General features: G+C 44.1%; 1 protein-coding gene and 1 long non-coding RNA gene across 3 annotated transcripts in view; both read left to right on the forward strand.

The window, feature by feature from the left end:
- LOC109865044 (chemokine-like protein TAFA-5) overlaps window positions 1–23,950 on the forward strand; it is a 165,767-nt gene that overhangs the window by 111,312 nt on the left and 30,505 nt on the right. The gene's annotated exons all lie outside the window — the stretch shown is intronic.
- On the forward strand, window positions 4,863–7,382 carry LOC116355086 (uncharacterized). The gene is made up of 3 exons (XR_004204319.1): window positions 4,863–6,028; window positions 6,222–6,504; window positions 6,638–7,382. It is a non-coding gene; the product is annotated as an uncharacterized LOC116355086 (long non-coding RNA).

Below are 23,950 nucleotides of genomic sequence, written 5' to 3' on the forward strand. Positions count from 1 at the left end.
GGTTAGGGGCTCATAAGTAAGCATTTCACTGTAAGGTCAACACCTGTTGCATTCGGTGCATGTGACTAATACAATTTGATTTGATTTAGCCACGGCAAGGCACTAAAGTAATACTGCTAAAAATGTGGCAAAGCAATTGACTTTATGTCATGACTACAAAGTGTTAGGTTGGGGCAAATCCAACACAACACATTATTGAGTACCGCTCCATAGTTTCAAGCACGATGGTTGCTGCATCATGTCATAGTAATGCTAAGAGAAAATAAAGAGAATGGAGCTAAGCACAGGCAAAATCCTAGAGGAAAACCTGCTTCAGTCTGCTTTCCACCAGACACCGGGAGATGAATTCACCTTTCAGAAGGACATTAACCTAAAACACATGGCTAAATCTACAATGTTTTTTACCAAGAAGACAGTGAATGTTCCTGAGTGGCTGAATTTCAGTTTTCACTTAAATTTACTTGAAAATCTATGGCAAGACCTGAAAATGGTTGCTAGCTATGATCAACAACCAATTTGACAGAGCATGAAGAATTGTGAAAAGAATAATGGGGAAATGTTGCTCAATCCTGGTGTGGAAAGCTCTTAGAGATTTACCTAGGAAGTGTTTCTACAACGTATTTATTCAGGGGTGTGGATTCTTACATAAATTTGATATTTCTGTATTTAATTTTCAATAAATCTAAAAACATGTTTTCACTTTGTCATTATGGGGTATTGTGTGTAGATGGATGAGAAAATAAATAATTGTATACATTTTTAATTCAGGCTGTAACACAACAAAATGTGGAATAAGTCATGGGGTATGAATACTTTCTGAAGGCACTGTACACTGAGTGTACAAAACATTAGGAAAACCTGCAATTTCCATGACATACTGTAGACTGGCCAGGTGAATCCAGGTGAAAGGTATGATCCCTTATTTACATAATCTGTTAAATCCTCTTCATTCAGTGTAGATGAAGGGGAGGAGACAGGTTAAATAAGGATGTTTAAGCCATGAGCAATGGAGCCATGTATTGTGTATGTGTGCCATTCAGATGGTGAAAATATGTAAGTGCCTTTTAACGGGGTATAGTAATAGGAGCCAGGCGCACCGATTTGAGTGTGTCAAGAACAGCAACGCTGCTGGGTTTTTCCACAGTTTCCCATGTGTATCAAGAATGTTCCCCCACCCAAGGACATTCAGCCAACTTGATACAACTGTGGGAAGCATAGGAGTCGACATGGCCACCATCCCTGTGGAATGCTTTCGACACCTTGTAGAGTTCATGCCTCAACGAATTGAAGTTGTTCTGAGGGCAAAGCGGGGGCAACTCAATATTAGGAAGGTGTTCCTAATGTTTTTTCCACTCAGTGTATGTGACAGACAATCACAGATTATAAAGGCAAAGCCAGCCACGTCGCGGACACCGAAGCCTTGCTCTCGGACAAGCTAAACCCCTTTGTCCCCTTCAAGGAAAACACAGTGCCACCGACGTGGGCCACCTCCACTCACGAGGACTGTGAGCTCTCATTCTCCGTTTGCCGATGTGAGTAAGACATTGAAGGGGCTTAACCCTCTCAAGGCTGGAGGCCCGGATGGCATCCCAAGCCATGTCCTCAGAGCATGTGCAGACCAGCTGGCAGGAGTGTTTACGGACATATTCAATATCTCCCTATCCCAGTCTGTTGTTCTCACTTGCTTCAAGATGTCAAACATTGTTCCTGTGCCCAAGAAAGTGAAGGTCACTGAACTAAATGACTATCGTCTTGTAGCATTCACTCCTGTACTCATGAAATGCTTTGAGAGGCTAGTTAAGGATTATATCACCTTAATGACACCCTAGACCCACTACAATTTGTATACTGCCCCAACAGATCCACAGACTACGCAATCACCATCGCACTGCACACTGCCCGATCCCATCTGGACAAGAGGAATACCTTTGTAAGAATGCTGTTAACCGACTACAGCTCAGCTTTCCACACCATATTGCCCTCCAAGCTCATCACTAAGCTCGGGGCCCTGATCTGAACCCCGCCCCGTGCAACTCTGTCCTGCACTTCCTGACGAGCCAACCCCAGGTATTGACGGTACGCAACAACACCTCCACCATGCTGATCCAAAACACGGAGGTCCCACAAGGGTATGTGCTCAGCCCCCTTCTGTACTCCCTGTTCACCCATGACAGCGAGACCACACACATATTGAACTCAATCATTACATTCGCTGATGAAACAACAGAAATGATGAGATAGCCTACAGGGAGGAGGCGAAGTCCCTGGTGGAGTGGTGCCAGGAAAATCAAATTTCCACTTCATATGTACAGTGGCAAGAAAACGTATGTGAACCTTTTGGAATTACCTGGATTTCTGCATAAATTGGTTACAAAATTAAATCTGATCTTCATCTAAGTCACAACAACAGACAAACACAGTGACCTTAAACTAATAACACACACATTATTGTATTTTTCTTGTCTATATTGAATATATTGTTTAAACATTCACAGTGTAGGTTGGAAAAAGTATGTGAATCGCTAGGCTAATTACTTCTCCAAAAGCTAATTGGAGTCAGGATCATCATCATGGTTGGGGACTGCTTTGCTGTCTCAGGGCCTGGACAGCTTGCTATCATCGACAGAAATATGAATTCCCAAGTGTATCAAGACATTGTGCAGGATCATGTAAGGCTCTCTGTCCCCGAATTGAGGCTCAACAGTTGGGTGATGCAACAGGACGACCCGAAACCCAGAAGTAAATCAACAACAAAATGGCTTCAACAGACGAAAATACGTCTTCTGGAGCGGCCCAGTCAGAGTCCTGACCTCAACCCGATTGAGATGCTGTGGCATGACCTCAAGAGATCGGTTCACACCAGACAGCCCAATAATATTGCTGAAGTGAAACAGTTGGTCCAAAATTCCTCATGACTGTTGTGCAGGTTTGATCCGCAACCACAGAAAACGTTTAACTGGTTGACCCTCAAAGGAGGGTCAACCAGTTAATAAATCCAAGGGTTCACATACTTTTTGCACCCTGCACTGTGAATGTTTACACGGTGTGTTCAATAAAGACATGAAAACGTATAATTGTTTGTATGTTGTTAGTTTAAGCAGACTGTGTTTGTCCATTGTTGTGATTTAGATGAAGATAAGATCAAATTGGATGACCAATTTATGCAGTAATCCAGGTAATTCCAAAGGGTTCAGATACTTTTCCTTGCCACTATATATACTGTATTCTAATCAAGGCTCATCCTATATAAATACTGCTGTATACACCTTTTCTATTCATATACTGTCCATACTGAATATACACACCATGCTCTACACATCTTCATTCTGATATTTCTTTCTTCATTTATATTTTAGGGATTTGTGTGTATTGTTTTCTATTGTTCGGTGTCACTGCACTGTTGGCACTAGAAACACATGAATTTCGTCGCACCTGCGACAACATCTGAAAAAGACGTGTACGTGACCCATACAATTTGACTTGACTTATTTCCCACAGTTAATATTCGCTGTCTTTTTATTCGTCTAACATTGTAAGTCTGGGCGTATCCCCTGCATCACAATCACCATTACCATCAAAACACCCTCAATCCCTTCCTGACTTGAGCGGTGTTGTTTCCAATCTATGTGTATAGAAATCGGTCAGAGTTCGCAGATCGGGAAAGTCATAACCAGACTGTTTCCCCTCCTCTTTTAACCATCAACACACCTGTGGCCCGTTGTTTCCCTAGCCTTTCCTATTGATCCAGACTGATCCTTCTAAATGTCAAGTTAGAAAACTCTCTGGTTGGCTTACTCTGGGCTACAGGCATTATCTGGTCTGTTACACACACGCACACACACACACACACACACACACACACACACACACACACAAGCACACTCATGCATGCATGCATGCATTGCATGCAGAAACACACGGGCACACACATTCCCTCTCAGTGCTTCTAGGCGTCCTTTTGGGATAATTACGAGATGTCATCTTTGTGTGGTGGGCATATCCAATTATCCTAATTAGCCGTTGATGGTGTGTCTGTGGGTCTCTGCCACGTTAGCCAAGTTTTAATCAGTCTGTTCTTGTTTTTCTGTGTCTATCTACTGCTTCTGTTCATTAACCTCAATGGGCCTTTCAGAGATTCAGACAGAGACAATTGACAGGGGGCTTCAGAGGTAAGGAGTATTGACATAGTTGGACTTGAGTGGAAAGTTTTGAGATGTGTCTTGAACTTTAACTAGGGAAGCATGTTATAGCTTTTCTTTTGTGCTTTGTGACGCGCTACGGCTGTGTGTGTGTGTGTGTGTGTGTGTGTGTGTGTGTGTGTGTGTGTGTGTGTGTGTGTGTCTGTGTCTGTGTCTGTGTCTGTGTCTGTGTCTGTGTGTGTTTGTATGTGTCCACGAATCAGATCAGATTTATATCTTTAACTGAAAACTTTCCAAGCAGGGGGGAATGATGCATTCTGATCCATTCCTACTTACCCAACAAAAGCGTTCAGGGCGAAGTTAAAAGATCAGAAATCGACATCCGTGCTGACTGGGGATGCACAACACAACCGCTCAACCAATCATGAGACATATAGACCCTAATGCTCTCCCTCCCTGTGGTGCTACACACACACACACACACACACACACACACACACACACACACACACACACACACACACACACACACACACACACACACACACAGCTCCCTCATTCACTGTCTCAATAGAGGCTGTGCTGGTCTCTGCGTCGTTCATCAGTCACAGAACCCGTCTTAACTGGGTCAAGACCGCTGGGGGCCCCTGGAAACCTGCACCTCCTCTTCGTTTCTCTCATCCTCTCTGACTCTGACCGGACTCTCGGCGGCTCTGGGATACAGCTGGAGCCGGAGCATCACTCACACTTAATAGAGACCCTAGGAATTCAGAGCAGAGGAGGAACATGGAACGTTTAACAGTTTACCCGTTGTTACTTTTGAAATACGCAGTGCGGCCTGGATTTACAGCCTGTACAGGAGCTATTACCACAGTCAATCATTCTGTTTATTACTACTCTGTGTCATTATGGAGATCATGGAATCATTTTTATATGCATTTTTAACATAACGGGAGGCTTTACAGTTTTTTTGGAATCGCTAACATGCACTGAAACAGATCAGAACAGTGTAGGTTCAGAACACTGAACAGAACAGTGTATGTGGATCAAACTGTGAATCATTTTTCATTGCTTTCACACAAAATGCATTCAATGACCACGTTCTCCGAACTCTTTTGTCATTCATACTCCACCACCTGCAAAAACTATATATTTGCAGCATGTTTTCAAATGCTAACACACTGTTTCCAAAACTGTTAAAAACACATTCAAAACAGAATGATGGAAATGTCGTGTATTTCTGCAGTAACCAGATTGAAACATATAGAAAATCTCAGCAGAATATTTACCGTTTTACCTAATTGTTTACACATTAAAATTGGAACTTGAAACGCTATTACCGAAACCTGAAGCTCAAGTACCAAATACCTAAACCAAGTCTGCAAAATTGAAAGCACAATTCCTGCTATACACTCAGTTTTCAATTCTAAATCACACATTTTGCAAAACATTCAGTTCTCTACATTAGGCACAACATTCAAAATTAAAATATCTTCAGTCCCTTTGGAAAGCAACGCCAATCACAATGCCAAGCTCTTTACACCAATTGGCAACACCCACTCCTCACAGGTGTAAGCACTAGTTGCAGATTTGTTCACTTAGAAATCAGAGCTTTAGCACTATAAAAGGCCACAGATGAGCTCTCCTGTTTTGGAGGAAAATGGAAGTCAATGGTGAAGCAAGAGCTAGAGGTGAAGGAGTGAGAGTAAGAAGAGGAGGAGGAGGAGGAGGAGGAGGAGGACAGTTGTCTCCAAGGAGATCAGGGCCACATTGGTTGAACATGTGCTAAACCATGGATTGAGTATGAGGGAGGCTGGGCAGAGAGTACAACCCAACCTGAGCCGCTACACGGTTGCGTCTATCATCCGTACATTCAGAAATGAGAACCGGTAAGTTTTCTACCATCTACACTATACTCTTTATGTATGGATACTGTAGTATACTGCAATCCGACATATCAGTAGGCCTATGTTACTCAGTGATTGTTGGCCAATGTTACAGTAATGTCATTTCATATTGAGAGAAAAAAGATTATTTTTGCTTACTGTAATCAATCATATCATATTTGTGGATCTTCTGCAGAACTGAGAGACCTCCAGGCCACGGTGGAAGACACCGGCTGTTCACACCAGAACAGGAGACCGCTCTTGTGAACATGGTGGTGGCAAACAATACCATTAGACTACTAGAAATCCAGAACCGCATAATTGCAGACAGCACAATATTACATAGCATTCACCAGGTGGACTTGTCTACATTGGACCTTGTATTACAGCGCAACCGAATCCGGATGAAACAGGTCTACAAGGTGCCATTTGAGCGAAATTCAGAGAGGGTTGAATAGCAGCGCTTTGAAAATGTGGAAGTAAGTACTACACTGTGAATTTACTATCATATCAGCACTATGTAGACACACTACAGTGCTGTAATCCAGTGTATTGTGTCTAACCATATTGACTGCTCTAGGTCTATGTCACATATTGTCTTGTCTGTTTCAGAGAGTCTTGGAGCTGGATGCTGCTGCAATTCAGCACGTTTATATGTACGTTGATGAGGCTGGCTTCAACCTAGCCAAAAGAAGGGGACGGGACGGAACATTATTGGCCACGGTGCCATTGTGAATGTCCCTGGACAGTGTGGAGGGAATATCACCATGTGCGTAGCCGGTAGCCCGCAAGGCGTCCTCCATCACCATGCCAACCTTGGTCCCTACAACACTGCCCTTCTCATCTCATTCCTGGACACACTGCATGGAATCCTCATTCCAGCCGAGCATAGGGGTGGACCAGAGGGGTGCTCTGGTCCACAACTGGTTCATCGACCACCCACAATTCATTGTTCTATACCTCCCACCATATTCCCCATTCCTAAACCCAATTGAAGAGGTTTTTTCGGCATGGTGATAGGTGTATGACCGCCATCCCCTCGCACGCATGCCTCTACTCCAGGCAATGGAAGATGCATGTGGTGAAGTTGATGTGGGGGTTTAAGGCGGCTGGATCCATCATCTTCCCCCGCTGTTTAGACAGGGAGAACATCTCTTGTGATGTATCTGAGGTGCTGTGGCCAGACCAAAATAGGAGGCAGGATGCAGCCTAATGTATTTTTTCTTATATTTTGCAAGTGTTTTTGTCTTTTTGTGTTTAGAGTTTTGAAAAAATTTGTACAGAGAACCCTTTATCTTACTGAAAGTTGTTCCTGGTTTTCTCCTGTTGGAAATAAATGACACTGTTTTTGTTACTGTATTGCCTTTGTGAGTGTTTATTTATGTATATTTGAGTATGTACACATTACTGTAACAATCTTTTACAACCGGTTACAGTGTAACACTAAAAGTGCAAAAGGCATAACCCTACTGATGGGATATTCATAATAGTGTTTTCTGTTGAGCACATCAGTGTGTTGTTGGTTGGTAGACAGATCTATTCATATGGCGTGTGTCATTTGGATGCAAAAAATCATTTTTGAAAGAGAAAACAGTTTTGAATGCAGCGTTTGCTTCGCTAGAGATTTGTAGAGTTTTGAATTTTGTATTTGTGGTTTTGGGAAAATGGGACAAATATTCAGCAAATGTGTAAACAATTGTGGAAAACTGAAGTGACTATGCATAGATAATAACAGATAGTCTGGGTAGCCATTTGATTAGCTGTTCAGGAGTCCTTGGGGGTAGAAGCTATTTAGGAGCCTCTTCGACCTAGACTTGGAACTCTGGTATAGCTTGCTGTGTGGTAGCAGAGAGAACAGTCTATGACTAGGGTGGCTGGAGTCTTTGACAATTTTTAGGGCCTTCCTCTGACACCGCCTGGTGTAGAGGTCCTGGATGTCAGGAAGCTTGGCCCCAGTGATTTACTGGGCATTTCGCACTACCCTCTGTAGTGCCTTGCGGTTGGAGACCGAGCAGTTGCCATACCAGGCAGTGATGCAACCATGCTCTCGATGGTGCAGCTGTGGAACCTTCTGGGGATCTGAGGACACATGCCAAATCTTTTCAGTCTCCTGAGGGGGAATAGGTTTTGTCGTGCCCTCTTCCCGACTGTCTTGGTGTGCTTGGACCATGTTAGTTTGTTGCTGATGTGTACGCCAAGGAACTTGAAGCTCTCAACCTGCTCCACTTCAGCCCTGTCGATGAGAATGGGGGCGTCCTCTGTCCTCCTTTTCCTGTTGTCCACAATCATCTCCTTTGTCTTGATCACATTGAGGGAGAGGTTGTTGTCCTTGCACCAAAAAAAGGGTTATTGATAATGGCTATATAAAGAACCTTTCTCATTCTGAAAGGTTCTTTGGAGAATCCTTTGAAGAAAGTAATAAATTCTGTTCTGCCATACTATATTGTTACATTTCCACAGGTGTTATTAATAATGTGTTAATTGACCAATTGAATTAAGTAAGCTACCGCTGGAGCAGCTGGGGGTCTCTGAGGTCATCCCTGGCCATCATCATATATAACATGTAGTGGTATACCACAACACATAGATAAACTGGAATGAAACTCACTCACGATTTCACATACAGAGGTGTGGCAAACAATAATTCCGGAAGTAGGGATGGGAGTGTTAGCATGCGGATCTGAGCAGATTAGATGTAGTCATTCTTTGTGTGTATAGGTTTTTGTATGGAGGGGAGAAAGAAAATTAAATGAACATTTAAAAAATCGCATATAATAAAATTTAGAAAGAGCTGTGTGCAAAACCAAGCCTCAAAATATTCTAATGACCCACCTCCCCCACATTTGAATTATCACTTAAAGAACCCTTTTGTGAACTAAAAGGAACCATTGAAGAGCTCAAAGAGTTTTTTGAGTCATTATGGTTCCACATAGAACCACCCTTCAAGCTGAAAATGTCCCTGTTCTTCTATGGCCTGCATACTCACCAGACAAGTCACCCATTGAGCATATTTGGGATGCCATGGATCTACGCATATGACAGCGTCTTCCAGTTCCCACAAATATCCAGCAACTTCGCACAGCTATTGAAGAGGAGTGGGACAACATTCCACAGGCCACAGTCAACAACCTGATCAACTCTATGAGAATCAGATGTGTCGCACTTCACGAGGCAAATGGTTGTCAGACCAGACACAGACTCGTTTTCTGGTCCACGACCCCTACTTTTTTTTTGTGACCAACAGATACATATCTGTATTCCCAGTCATGTGAAATCCATAGATTAGGGGTTTAATTGATTTCAATTGACTGATTTCCTTATATGAACGGTAATTCAGTCAAATCTAATGAAATTGTTGCATGTTGCATTTATATTTTTGTTCAGTGTGTATAATTACTCTATATAATATCTTCCAAAAATAATATTGCAATATGAAGCTGTAGTGATTTTCTTCCACCCCATCACTACTGTATATCATGTCATACAGTACAAATCAAACATCACTGTCCCTTTCATGGTACACAGTTGAATATTGAAAGAGAGGATGTGAAGGTTTGAAAACTCAAATCTTTGAAAAAATAAAACTGTTTTGTGAAGATAGTCTTTGATTATTTACGTAATTAAATCCTCTAACCCTAAAGGTTTTGAGGAGATCTGTGATTCCTTCCAGCTTTTTGTCCATAGTCTAGTAGAAATAGCTGTTGCCGTTCAGTTCCAGAGCTACTTGTTTCATAATTGAAGGCTGTTTAGTGTTCAGCAGTCTTTGTGTATTGTGTGGTGAGAATGGGGAATAAACACGAGTTATGTGGGAAATCTGCCAACCAAAAGGTTGTGCGTCCTTTATAGTGGATTTGTTTGGTATGGAGAGGTCAATAGAGGCTAAATTGCCTGATTCACACAAGAGAGAGGAGAGCGAGACGGCAACAGACAGAGAGAGGGAGGAGGGAGGGAGAGGGGGTAAAAAGGGACGGAATGAGGGAGCGACAGCGAGAGATAGAAAGACAAACAGAGAAAGAGAAGAAAGAGAGAGAGCGAGCAAAAGAGAGAGAGAGATGGGGGATTGAGTGTAATGTGTCGGGGTCCTGAGGGGTCATGGGTTTAGACCAGCTGTATAGGTTCTTCATTTTCAAGTTAACCGTCGAGCTGACACATCTGGGAGCCTGAGTGTGAACAGGGACATCATGTAGCACGACGTGTACTGTGGTGCTTTTCATTGTTGCTACGTGTACTGGCATGCTGTCTTGTTGTTTCTGCCTGTGTGTCCTCTCATAGGAGTTATAATTCTAGGATGGCTAACGACAAGGTCCAGTTGTTTTTCCGGACCTTGTGACCTAAACAGGGCCATGTTATACAGCAATCTCTTAACAGTATATGGCTACATTTGAACCTGACCAGGAGAAACTCAGGGGAGTACCAACAACTTGCTTTCTATATACACTGCTCAAAAAAATAAAGGGAACACTAAAATAACACATCCTAGATCTGAATGAATGAAATATTCTTATTAAATACTTTTTTCTTTACATAGTTGAATGTGCTGACAACAAAATCACACAAAAATTATCAATGGAAATCAAATTTATCAACCCATGGAGGTCTGGATTTGGAGTCACACTCAAAATTAAAGTGGAAAACCACACTATAGGCTGATCCAACTTCGATGTAATGTCCTTAAAACAAGTCAAAATGAGGCTCAGTAGTGTGTGTGGCCTCCACGTGCCTGTATGACCTCACTACAATGCCTGGGCATGCTCCTGATGAGGTGGCGGATGGTCTCCTGAGGGATCTCCTCCCAGACCTGGACTAAAGCATCACCAACTCCTGGACACTGTGTGGTGCAACATGGCGTTGGTGGATGGAGCGAGACATGATGTCCCAGATGTGCTCAATTGGATTCAGGTCTGGGGAACGGGCGGGCCAGTCCATAGCATCAATGCCTTCCTCTTGCAGGAACTGCTGACACACTCCAGCCACATGAGGTCTAGCATTGTCTTGCATTAGGAGGAACCCAGGGCCAACCGCACCAGCATATGGTCTCACAAGGGGTCTGAGGAGCTCATCTCGGGACCTAATGGCAGTCAGGCTACCTCTGGCGAGCACATGGAGGGCTGTGCGGCCCCCCAAAAGAAATGCCACCCCACACCATGACTGACCCACCGCCAAACCGGTCATGCTGGAGGATGTTGCAGGCAGCAGAACGTTCTCCACGGCGTCTCCAGACTGTCACATCTGTCACATGTGCTCAGTGTGAACCTACTTTCATCTTTGAAGAGCACAGGGCGCCAGTGGCGAGTTTGCCAATCTTGGTGTTCTCTGACAAATGAAAAACGTCCTGCACGGTGTTGGGCTGTAAGCACAACCCCCACCTGTGGACGTCGGGCCCTCATACCACCCACATGGAGTCTGTTTCTGACCGTTTGAGCAGACACATGCACGTTTGTGGCCTGCTGGAGGTCATTTTGCAGGGCTCTGGCAGTGCTCCTCCTGCTCCTCCTTGCACAAAGGCGGAGGTAGCGGTCCTGCTGCTGGGTTGTTGCCCTCCTACGGCCTCCTCCACGTCTCCTGATGTACTGGCCTGTCTCTTGGTAGTGCCTCCATGCTCTGGACACTGCGCTGACAGACACAGCAAACCTTCTTGCCACAGCTCGCATTGATGTGTCATCCTGGATGAGCTGCACTACCTGAGCCACTTGTGTGGGTTATAGACTCCGTCTCATGCTACCACTAGAGTGAAAGCACCGCCAGCATTCAAAAGTGACCAAAACATCAGCCAGGAAGCACAGGAACAGAAGTGGTCTGTGGTCACCACCTGCAGAACCACTCCTTTATTGGGGGTGTCTTGCTAATTGCCTATAATTTCCACCTGTTGTCTATTCCATTTGCACAACAGCATGTGAAATTTATTGTCAATCAGTGTTGCTTCCTAAGTGGACAGTTTGATTTCACAGAAGTGTGATTGACTTGGAGTTATATTGTGTTGTTTAAGTGTTCCCTTTATTTTTTTGAGCGGTGTATATAGTACCAGTCAAAAGTTTGGACACAGCTACTCATTCCAGGGTTTTTATTTTGTACTATTTTCTAAATTGTAGAAAAGTAGTGAAGATGTCAAAACTATGAAATAACACATATGGAATCATGTAGTAACCAAAAAAGTGTTAAACACACACACACACACACACACATATATACAGTATATCACAAAAGTGAGTAAACCCCTCACATTTTTGTAAATATTTGAGTATATCTTTTTATGTGACAACACTGAAGAAATGACACTTTGCTACAATGTAAAGTAGTGAGTGTACAGCTTGTATAACAGTGTACATTTGCTGTCCCCTCAAAATAACTCAACACACAGCCATTAATGTCTAAACCGCTTGCAACAAAAGTGAGTACACCCCTAAGTGAAAATGTCCAAATTGGGCCCAAAGTGTCAATATTTTGTGTGGCCACCATCATCTTCCAGCACTGCCTTAACCCTCTTGGGCATGGAGTTCACCAGAGCTTCACAGGTTGCCACTGGAGTCCTCTTCCACTCCTGCATAACAACATCACAGAGATGGTGGATGTTAGAGACCTTGCACTCCTCCACCTCTCGTTTGAGGATGCCCCACAGATGCTCAATAGGGTTTAGGTCTGGAGACATGCATGGCCAGTCCATCACCTTTACCCTCGGCTTCTTTAGCAAGGTAGTGGTCGTCTTGGAGTTGTGTTTGGGGTCGTTATCATGTTGGAATACTGCCCTGCGGCCCAGTCTCCGAAGGGAGGGGATCATGCTCTGCTTCAGTATGTCACAGTACATGTTGGCATTCATGGTTCCCTCAATGAACTGTAGCTCCCCAGTGCCGGCAGCACTCATGCAGCCCCAGACCATGACACTCCCACCACCATGCTTGACTGTAGGCAAGACACACTTGTCTTTGTACTCCTCACCGCCACACACGCTTGACATCATCTGAACCATCTGAACCAAATAAGACCACAGGACATGGTTCCAGTAATCCATGTCCCTAGTCTGCTTGTCTTCAGTAAACTGTTTGCAGGCTTTCTTGTGCATCATCTTTAGAAGAGGCTTCCTTCTGGGATGACAGCCATACAGACCAATTTGATGCAGTGTACGGCGTATGGTCTGAGCACTGGCAGCACTCATACGTCTATTTCCCAAAGACAACCTCTGGATATGACGCTGAGCACATGTACTCAACTTCTTTGGTCGACCATGGCGAGGCCTGTTCTGAGTGGAACCTGTCCAGTTAAACCGCTGTATGGTCTTGGCCACTGTGCTGCAGCTCAGTTTCAGGGTCTTGGGTATCTTCTTATAGCCCAGGCCATCTTTATGTAGAGCAACAATTATTTTTTTCAGATCCTCAGAGAGTTCTTTTCCATGAGGTACCATGTTGAACTTCCAGTGACCAGTCAGTATGAGGGAGTGTGAGAGTGATGACACCAAACACACCTGCGACCTTGTAACACTAACGAGTCACATGACACCGGGGAGGGAAAATGGCTAATTGGGCCCAATTTTGACATTTTTACTACTTAGGGGTGTACTCACTTTTGTTGCCAGCGGTTTAGACATTCATGGCTGTGTGTTGAGTTATTTTGAGGGGACAGCAAATTTACACTGTGATACAAGCTGTACACTCACTACTTTACATTATAGCAAAGTGTCATTTCTTCAGTGTTGTCACATGAAAAGATATACTCAAATATTTACAAAAATGTGAGGGGTGTACTCACTTTTGTGATATACTGTATATATATATATATATATATATATATATATATATATATATATATATGGTTGTCAGACCAGATACAGACTATATATATTTGAGATGCTTCAAAGTAGCCACCCTTTGCCTTGATGACAGCTTTGCACACTCTTGGCATTCTCTCAACCAGCTTTATGAGGTAGTCACCTGGAATGCATTTAAATTAACAGGTGTGCCTTGTTACAAGTGAATTTGTGGAATGTCTTTCCTTCTTAATGCGTTTGAGCCAATCAGTTGTGTTGTGACAAGGTAGGGTTGGTATACAGACGATAGCCCTATTTCCATATTATGGCAAGATTAGCTCAAATAGGCAAAAAGAAATGACAGTCTATCATTCCTTTAAGACGTAATGGTCAGACAATCCGGTACATTTCAAGAACTTTGAAAGTTTCTTCAAGTGCAGTCGCAAAAACTGTCAAGCTCAATGATGAAACTGGCTCTCGAGAGGACTGCCACAGGAATGGAAGATCCAGAGTTACCTCTGCTGCAGAGGATAAGTTCATTAGAGATACCAGCCTCAGAAATGGTCAATTGACTGCACCTCAGATTGCAGTCCAAATAAATGCTTCACAGAGTTCAAGTAACAGACATCAACATCAACTATTCAGAAGACACTGCGTGAATCAGGCCTTAATGGTCAAATTGCTGCAAATAAACTACTAAGGGACACCAGAAACAAGAAGAAACTTACTTGGGCCAAGAAACACGAGCAATGGACATTATACCGGTGGGTAATCTGTCCTTTGGTCTTATGATTCCAAATTGGAGATTTTTGGTTCCAATGTGTTGTTCCCACCGAGAAGCATGGAGGAGGTGTGATGGTACTTTGCTGGTGACACTGTCAGTGATTTATTTAGAATTCAAGGCACACTTAACCAGCATGGCTTCCGCAGCATTCTACAGCGATACGCTATCCCATTTGTTTGCGCTTAGTGGGACTATAATTTGTTTTTCAACAGGACAATGACCCAGAACACACCTCCAGGCTGTGTTAGGTATCAGGTACCAAGGTTAGACCCAAGTACAGACTGTGTGAAGTAACAATGTTTATTGTAACAACAGGGGAAGGCAAATGACAAGTCAAGGCAGGCAGGGATTGATAATCCAGAGGTGGCGCAAAGGTACAGCACGGCAGGCAGGCTCAGGGTCAGGCAGAGGGTGCAGGCGAGCGGGTGCAGGGTCAAGACAGGCAAGGGTAAAAAAACAACGAGAAAAAGATAAACTGGACAGAGCAGGAGCTGAGACACAAAATGCTGGTAGTCTTGAACAAACAAGATGGACTGGCAACAGACAGCAAGAAAACACAGGCGTCAATACACAGGGGATAATGGGGAAGATGGGCGACACCTGGAGGGGGGTGGAGACAATCACAAAGACAGGTGAAACAGATCAAGGCGTGACAGTTAGAGCTATTTGACCAAGGAGAGTGATGGAGTGCTGCATCAGATGACCTGGCCTCCACAATCACCCGACCCCAACCCAATTGCGATGGTTTTGGATGAGTTGGACCGCAGAGTGAAGGAAAAGCAGCCAACAAGTACTCAGCATATGTGGGAACTCTTTCAAGACTGTTAAAAAATCATTCTAGGTGAAGCTAGTTGAGAGAATGCCAAGAGTTTGCAAAGTTGTCATCAAGGCAAAGGGTGACTACTTCGAGGAATCTCAAATATAAAATATATTTGGATTTGTTTAACACTTTTTGGTTACTACATAATTCAATATGTGTTATTCCATAGTGTTGATGTCTTCTTCTACAATGTAGAAAATAAAGAAAAACCCTTGAATGAGTAGGTGTTTGAAAACATTTGACCGGTACTGTATATATTATTATATTTCCTTCTGAGCATAAAAGTATGTATAACGCACTACACATAATGGCTTGATATAGAAAACAAAAAAACTGAATGGCAAAATCTTTCAATATTTGTGAAGGAGCAGCCGACGGGGCTTGCTGTCTGTCAGGTGCATATGTAGTGACGGAGGTCCCAGCAGAACAGAGTTATTATTAAATGATCTCCATCGGCGAAGACTCCTGTTCAGGTTGACATTTCCTCCTCTGGCTTACTGCATCTTCAGGCTATGTGTGTGTGCGTGTGTGTTTGGGGGGGTGGGGAATGTCAGAGCACATTTGCAAGTGTACGATATCACTGAAGACCTCACATCCCTGCTTCACACACACACACACACACACACACACACACACACACACACACACACACACACACACACACACACACACACACACACACACACACACACAAACACACACACAGGCGCACACACACACTGGCACACACACACAGGCACACGCCGTGGGCACTGGCAGACACCATGAGCTCTGGCATGTCAAAGAACTGCCAATTATGGACCGAAACGGCACCTACAAAAACTCTATGTGCTATGCTACATTGTAGAAATGTTCCAAAGGCTTGAAACGAAACCTTTGGATATTGAACCACTAACATCTATAGTACATTTACATCATACGGTATGCAATAACCAACCTATACATACAGAATGTCATAACTCAAGGTCAAAAGAAATTGCCTAGTAAAAATATATCCAGTTAAAATATGACAAGTAACAATCTTATAATATAGCCTGCATTTTACAGTCTTCCTTTATTGCACACACAGTATTGCCATACAGTATTTCATATCCTTGATATCATTGATAATAAATTATTTATTAAGATCATAAGTTGTCACAAACACCTCTCCAGGGACGCGTGGGGCACCATTAAACGCATAGGAAACAAGGATTATTGCTATGTGTGTCGGCATGCTATCTCGTTATCACAGCCTCCCGAAGCTTCATGAGTGACGGAGCTATTTAGGACACAAATTCAATGCAGTACAACCTCAGGCTTTAAAAGTCTGTGCAGGTTTTAACACAAGACATTCATTAAGCCAGCAAATGGGTGGAATAATCATATGCAAATCAGAGAGACAGCAAGGGGAGAGAGAGAGAGAGAGAAAGGCGCTTGTGGCTAATTTCAAAGCTAGGATTTATGTTTATTCCTGATGCACAGTCAGTCTGAGCACACAGACGAAAGAAAGCCTGCACACGTAGACCATTGAACACACACGCGCGAAGATGTACGCACACACATGCATGCACATAACACACACATACTGTAGGCATACACACACATACAAACTGAATACACGTACACACAGTGGACGAGTGTGTCATGCTTATAGCATAGGAGCGTGGTAGAGAATGAGTGAGATACTGGGTTTGTCCCAAATGGCACCCTATTGATGGCGAAGAGTGGTTGGAGGCTTGGGCATGGATTCAGAAAAAGGGACAACTAAGAGATGTTTGTGTGTATTTAAGTCAGTGTGTGTGTGATGTAGAAAGACACAGATAACAGAAAGACGGAGAGAGCCATGACATCTTGAAACATTATTTTACGGTAGTACACCAACAGCAGCACTCCAGATGTCGGCTTTACCCGCTGATGCTGGCCCTATCAGCTATAATAGATGGTTCCTAGCTATAATTATGTGAGCAGATCGAGCATCAGTACAGAGACTCCTGCTGTATCCATCCACATCCTATCACAAGCTTTGGTAGATCAGCATTTCCAGGCCATCCCTCTCTCTCATCAACCCCTTCTCTCTATGTTAGCCAGGATTTATCATCTCAGCCCTCTCTCAGGCTGGTTGACATAAGTGTGGTGCACCATTTCACCTTGTCCCACCGTGGGTGTAATGATGTCATTCCACCTTTTATTACCGCCACATGAACTTATCCACAGATACGTTCCATCAACCAAATGACATCTCCTGGACTGGGCTGGGAAGAGGGGAGTGTTTGGGGGAGTGTTTTTATTTCATAACACCGCTTGCCCTTGACAACTGTGCCATACAGATTGCAAAATAGTTGGGAAGAGATGTTTGTACCAATTCCATGGTACAGGGTGTATGAGTTGATATATAAAACAATGCAAAATTCAAGACTTGATTTGTGATTTTCCGCTAAAATTATTATATAGAATTCTTGCCACCAGCAAAAGGTTGAATATTTGGGGCATAAAATCATCAAACCTCTGCAGATTATGTTGTGAGGATACAGAATCAATAGACCATGTATTTTGGTATTGCCCTCAGGTAGCCTGTTTCTGGTCTCAATGGCTGAAAATGCATAGCATTGATCTAAAATTTACCCTAGAAATAGGAGATACTGTTAGGAGATCTAGAGAGACCGGATCAGTCAATTACTAATATACTAATACTCTTAGTAAAAGTATTTATCCTCAACACGCAATCTGTAGATTTTATTCGATTAGATAGCTTGAAATTGTATGTTAAACATCATAGCATAGTTGAAAGATATGTGTTGCGTAGAAACAAGAAGTGGGTGGCCAGCAGAGATAGCTGAGGGAAGCTGGGGGTTGGTATGTGGAATTGGAGACAAGTGGGAGTGGAGTTGCTGTGTGAGAGATAGAATGATGGGATGGGCTGAGGGAAGCTGAGGGTTGGTATGTGGAATTGGAGACAAGTGGGATGGGAGTGGAGTTGCTGTGTGAGAGATAGAATGATGGGATGGGCTGAGGGAAGCTGAGGGTTGGTATGTGGAATTGGAGACAAGTGGGATGGGAGTGGAGTTGCTGTGTGAGAGATAGAATGATGGGATGGGCTGAGGGAAGCTGAGGGTTGGTATGTGGAATTGGAGACAAGTGGGATGGGAGTGGAGTTGCTGTGTGAGAGATAGAATGATGGGATGGGCTGAGGGAAGCTGAGGGTTGGTATGTGGAATTGGAGACAAGTGGGATGGGAGTGGAGTTGCTGTGTGAGAGATAGAATGATGGGATGGGCTGAGGGAAGCTGAGGGTTGGTATGTGGAATTGGAGACAAGTGGGATGGGAGTGGAGTTGCTGTGTGAGAGATAGAATGATGGGATGGGCTGAGGGAAGCTGAGGGTTGGTATGTGGAATTGGAGACAAGTGGGATGGGAGTGGAGTTGCTGTGTGAGAGATAGAATGATGGGATGGGCTGAGGGAAGCTGAGGGTTGGTATGTGGAATTGGAGACAAGTGGGATGGGAGTGGAGTTGCTGTGTGAGAGATAGAATGATGGGATGGGCTGAGGGAAGCTGAGGGTTGGTATGTGGAATTGGAGACAAGTGGGATGGGAGTGGAGTTGCTGTGTGAGAGATAGAATGATGGGATGGGCTGAGGGAAGCTGAGGGTTGGTATGTGGAATTGGAGACAAGTGGGATGGGAGTGGAGTTGCTGTGTGAGAGATAGAATGATGGGATGGGCTGAGGGAAGCTGAGGGTTGGTATGTGGAATTGGAGACAAGTGGGATGGGAGTGGAGTTGCTGTGTGAGAGATAGAATGATGGGATGGGCTGAGGGAAGCTGAGGGTTGGTATGTGGAATTGGAGACAAGTGGGATGGGAGTGGAGTTGCTGTGTGAGAGAAGTTTGTGGGAAAAAAGTCTAAATAAAACCTAATAAAAGTACATTTGAATGACACTAAGTGGCAGTGTTTTTACAACCAATGCTGGTTTGCCTGAGGCTGATGCCATGCAGGTGTTTGTACACATGCATATACACACACTCTCATTCAAATAAACACATACAAGAACACACACATATACGTAATAGTGCCAGACATGCACACAAACATATAAAGTAGGCATTGCTGTTATGATTTCAGTTGTCCTTGATGTCCTTTGTTTTAAATGTTTTTTTTGTTATTGTTGTTTGCTGTTTTCTTCTGTCTTTTCCTTTTTTCTCTTTAGTTCATTCTCTTGGTTGCTGGGGGGACTGTGGGAGGGGTCCCGATTGGTTGAGGGACAGCTATTGGGGAACTGTGGGGGGGGGGGGATCTTGGAGGGTTCGGGTTTCACAAGATCATAAAAAAGGAAACTATGACATGTATTTTATATCACTATCATGCACACGCAACCTCACACATAAGGATGGCTCTGTTGCGGAAAGACTGATATATGTTTGATAGTGTCTTGATGCTGTATTGTTTGTCCTTCCTGTTCTATAGTTTAATGTTACCCCTTCCTTGTGTGTTTTGAAATGAATAATTATAAATAAAAATAAAACACTGCTTGCCCTGATTACATGGTATATTGTATAGGCCAATACTGCTGGTAGCCCACTATAGACAGAAAGAAGGAAAAATAGTCTAACAGGTGTCATGACATTGGCCTGTTGGGGGAGGTTAACGATCCGCATAAATACCTTTCCCCTTTATCCTCTCTCTACTCTACCGACATAACTGTTGAAAATCCCTTTGCTAACATAGAGAGTCTGGTAACATCTAAAGGTGGGAAACGGAACCATATTTCGGTAATCCAACCAGTTGAAAATATGCGTTGGTACTTAATGAATTCTGATGTCAGATCAGTTGGCGTCTGAGACATTATGACTGATGATAGGACGACATAAACTGTATATTGGAAAGTACACACATTCTAGTTATCAGATTCACATGGAATTGTTGTGCAATTTAAATGTTTAAATCTGAAACTATTTGTGAAAAGATTAAATGTAATTTTAGCTTCTTAATGAGAGAACGGTTTGTCATAAGAGTAAACTCTGCTCACTCAGAGGCCCCGCCCAAGTGAACAGACATTGGTTGTAAACTATGAAACACGCCATTCTCTTCACCACGATATAAGCCCGGTAACGAAAATCCAACTTTCAAATCAAATCAAATCAAATTGTATTTGTCGCATACACATGGTTAGCAGATGTTAATGCGAGTGTAGCGAAATGCTTGTGCTTCTAGTTCCGACAATGCAGTAATAACCAACAAGTAATCTAACTAACAATTCCAAAACTACTTTCTTATACACAGTGTAAGGGGATAAAGAATATGTACATAAGGATATATGAATGAGTGATGGTACAGAGCAGCATAGGCAAGATACAGTAGATGATATCGAGTACAGTATATACATATGAGATGAGTATGTAAACAAAGTGGCATAGTTAAAGTGGCTAGTGATACATGTATTACATAAGGATGCAGTCGATGATATAGAGTACAGTATATACGTATGCATATGAGATGAATAATGTAGGGTAAGTAACATCATATAAGGTAGCATTGTTTAAAGTGGCTAGTGATATATTTACATAATTTCCCATCAATTCCCATTATTAAAGTGGCTGGAGTTGAGTCAGTATCATTGTCAGTGTGTTGGCAGCAGCCACTTAATGTTAGTGGTGGCTGTTTAACAGTCTGATGGCCTTGAGATAGAAGCTGTTTTTAAGTCTCTCGGTCCCAGCTTTGATGCACCTGTACTGACCTCGCCTTCTGGATGATAGCGGGGTGAACAGGCAGTGGCTCGGGTGGTTGATGTCCTTGATGATCTTTATGGCCTTCCTGTAACATCGGGTGGTGTAGGTGTCCTGGAGGGCAGGTAGTTTGCCCCCGGTGATGCGTTGTGCAGACCTCACTACCCTCTGGAGAGCCTTACGGTTGAGGGCGGAGCAGTTGCCGTACCAGGCGGTGATACAGCCCGCCAGGATGCTCTCGATTGTGCATCTGTAGAAGTTTGTGAGTGCTTTTGGTGACAAGCCGAAATGCTTCAGCCTCCTGAGGTTGAAGAGGCGCTGCTGCGCCTTCTTCACGATGCTGTCTGTGTGAGTGGACCAATTCAGTTTGTCTGTGATGTGTATGCCGAGGAACTTAAAACTTGCTACGCTCTCCACTACTGTTCCATCGATGTGGATAGGGGGGTGTCCCCTCTGCTGTTTCCTGAAGTCCACAATCATCTCCTTAGTTTTGTTGACGTTGAGTGTGAGGTTATTTTCCTGACACCACACTCCGAGGGCCCTCACCTCCTCCCTGTAGGCCGTCTCGTCGTTGTTGGTAATCAAGCCTACCACTGTTGTGTCGTCCGCAAACTTGATGATTGAGTTGGAGGCGTGCATGGCCACGCAGTCGTGGGTGAACAGGGAGTACAGGAGAGGGCTCAGAACGCACCCTTGTGGGGCCCCAGTGTTGAGGATCAGCGGGGAGGAGATGTTGTTGCCTACCCTCACCACCTGGGGGCGGCCCGTCAGGAGGTCCAGTACCCAGTTGCACAGGGCGGGGTCGAGACCCAGGGTCTCGAGCTTGATGACGAGCTTGGAGGGTACTATGGTGTTGAATGCCGAGCTGTAGTCGATGAACAGCATTCTCACATAGGTATTCCTCTTGTCCAGATGGGTTAGGGCAGTGTGCAGTGTGGTTGAGATTGCATCGTCTGTGGACCTATTTGGGCGGTAAGCAAATTGGAGTGGGTCTAGGGTGTCAGGTAGGGTGGAGGTGATATGGTCCTTGACTAGTCTCTCAAAGCACTTCATGATGACGGATGTGAGTGCTACGGGGCGGTAGTCGTTTAGCTCAGTTACCTTAGCTTTCTTGGGAACAGGAACAATGGTGGCCCTCTTGAAGCATGTGGGAACAGCAGACTGGTATAGGGATTGATTGAATATGTCCGTAAACACACCGGCCAGCTGGTCTGCGCATGCTCTGAGGGCGCGGCTGGGGATGCCGTCTGGGCCTGCAGCCTTGCGAGGGTTAACACGTTTAAATGATCAAGATCTTACTCACCTCGGCTGCAGTGAAGGAGAGACGCATGTTTTCGTTGCAGGCCGTGTCAGTGGCACTGTATTGTCCTCAAAGCGGGCAAAAAAGTTATTAGCCGTTGAATTGAGATTCTACTTTGTCTCTGTACTGACGCTTAGCTTGTTTGATAGCCTTGCGGAGGGAATAGCTGCACTGTTTGTATTCGGTCATGTTACCAGACACCTTGCGCTGATTAAAAGCAGTGGTTCGCGCTTTCAGTCCCACATGAATGCTGCCATCAATCCACGGTTTCTGGTTAGGGAATGTTTTAATCATTGCTATGGGAACGACATCTTCAACGCACGTTCTAATGAACTCGCACACCGAATCAGCGTATTCGTCAATATTGTTATCTGACACAATACGAAACATGTCCCAGTCCACGTGATGGAAGCAGTCTTGGAGTGTGGAGTCAGCTTGGTTGGACCAGCGTTGGACAGACCTCAGCATGGGAGCCTCTTGTTTTAGTTTCTGTCTGTAGGCAGGGATCAACAAAATGGAGTCGTGGTCAGCTTTTCCGAAAGGGGGGCGGGGCAGGGCCTTATATGCATCGCGGAAGTTAGAGTAACAATGATCCAAGGTCTTTCCACCCCTGGTTGCGCAATCGATATGCTGATAAAATTTAGGGAGTCTTGTTTTCAGATTAGCCTTGTTAAAATCCCCAGCTACAATGAATGCAGCCTCCGGATAAATTGTTTCCAGTTTGCAGAGAGTTAAATAAAGTTCGTTCAGAGCCATCGATGTGTCTGCTTGGGGGGGGATATATACGGCTGTGATTATAATCGAAGAGAATTCTCTTGGTAGATAATGCGGTCTACATTTGATTGTGAGGATTTCTAAATCAGGTGAACAGAAGGATTTGATTTCCTGTATGTTTCTTTCATCACACCATGTCACGTTAGCCATAAGGCATACGCCCCCGCCCCTCTTCTTACCAGAAAGATGTTTGTTTCTGTCGGCGCGATGCGTGGAGAAACCCGTTGGCTGCACCGCCTCGGATAGCGTCTCTCCAGTGAGCCATGTTTCCGTGAAGCAAAGAACGTTGCAGTCTCTGATGTCCCTCTGGAATGCTACCATTGCTCGGATTTCATCAACCTTGTTGTCAAGAGACTGGACATTGGCAAGAAGAATGCTAGGGAGTGGTGCACGGTGTGCCTGTCTCCGGAGTCTGACCAGAAGACCGCCTCGTTTCCCTCTTTTTCGTCGTTTTTTGGGGTCGCTGCATGGAATCCACTCCGTTGTCCTGTTTGTAAGGCAGAACACAGGATCCGCGTCGCGAAAAACATATTCTTGGTCGTACTGATGGTGAGTTGACGCTGCTCTTATATTCAGTAGATCTTCTCGACTGTATGTAATGAAACCTAAGATGACCAATGTAAGAAATAACACGTAAAAAAACAAAATACTGCATAGTTTCCTAGGAACGCGAAGCGAGGCGGCCATCTCTGTCGGCGCCGGAAGTAGTAGGTGTGTTCAAGTAGGTGAGGATTTACGGTCTCTTTGTTAAAAGGACAAGATCACCTACAGAACAAAGCCAAACTCAGCGTGAGCTCTGGTTGAACGAC

The sequence above is a fragment of the Oncorhynchus kisutch genome, linkage group LG19, assembly GCF_002021735.2.
Source record: "Oncorhynchus kisutch isolate 150728-3 linkage group LG19, Okis_V2, whole genome shotgun sequence".
Taxonomy (NCBI): Eukaryota; Metazoa; Chordata; class Actinopteri; order Salmoniformes; family Salmonidae; genus Oncorhynchus; species Oncorhynchus kisutch.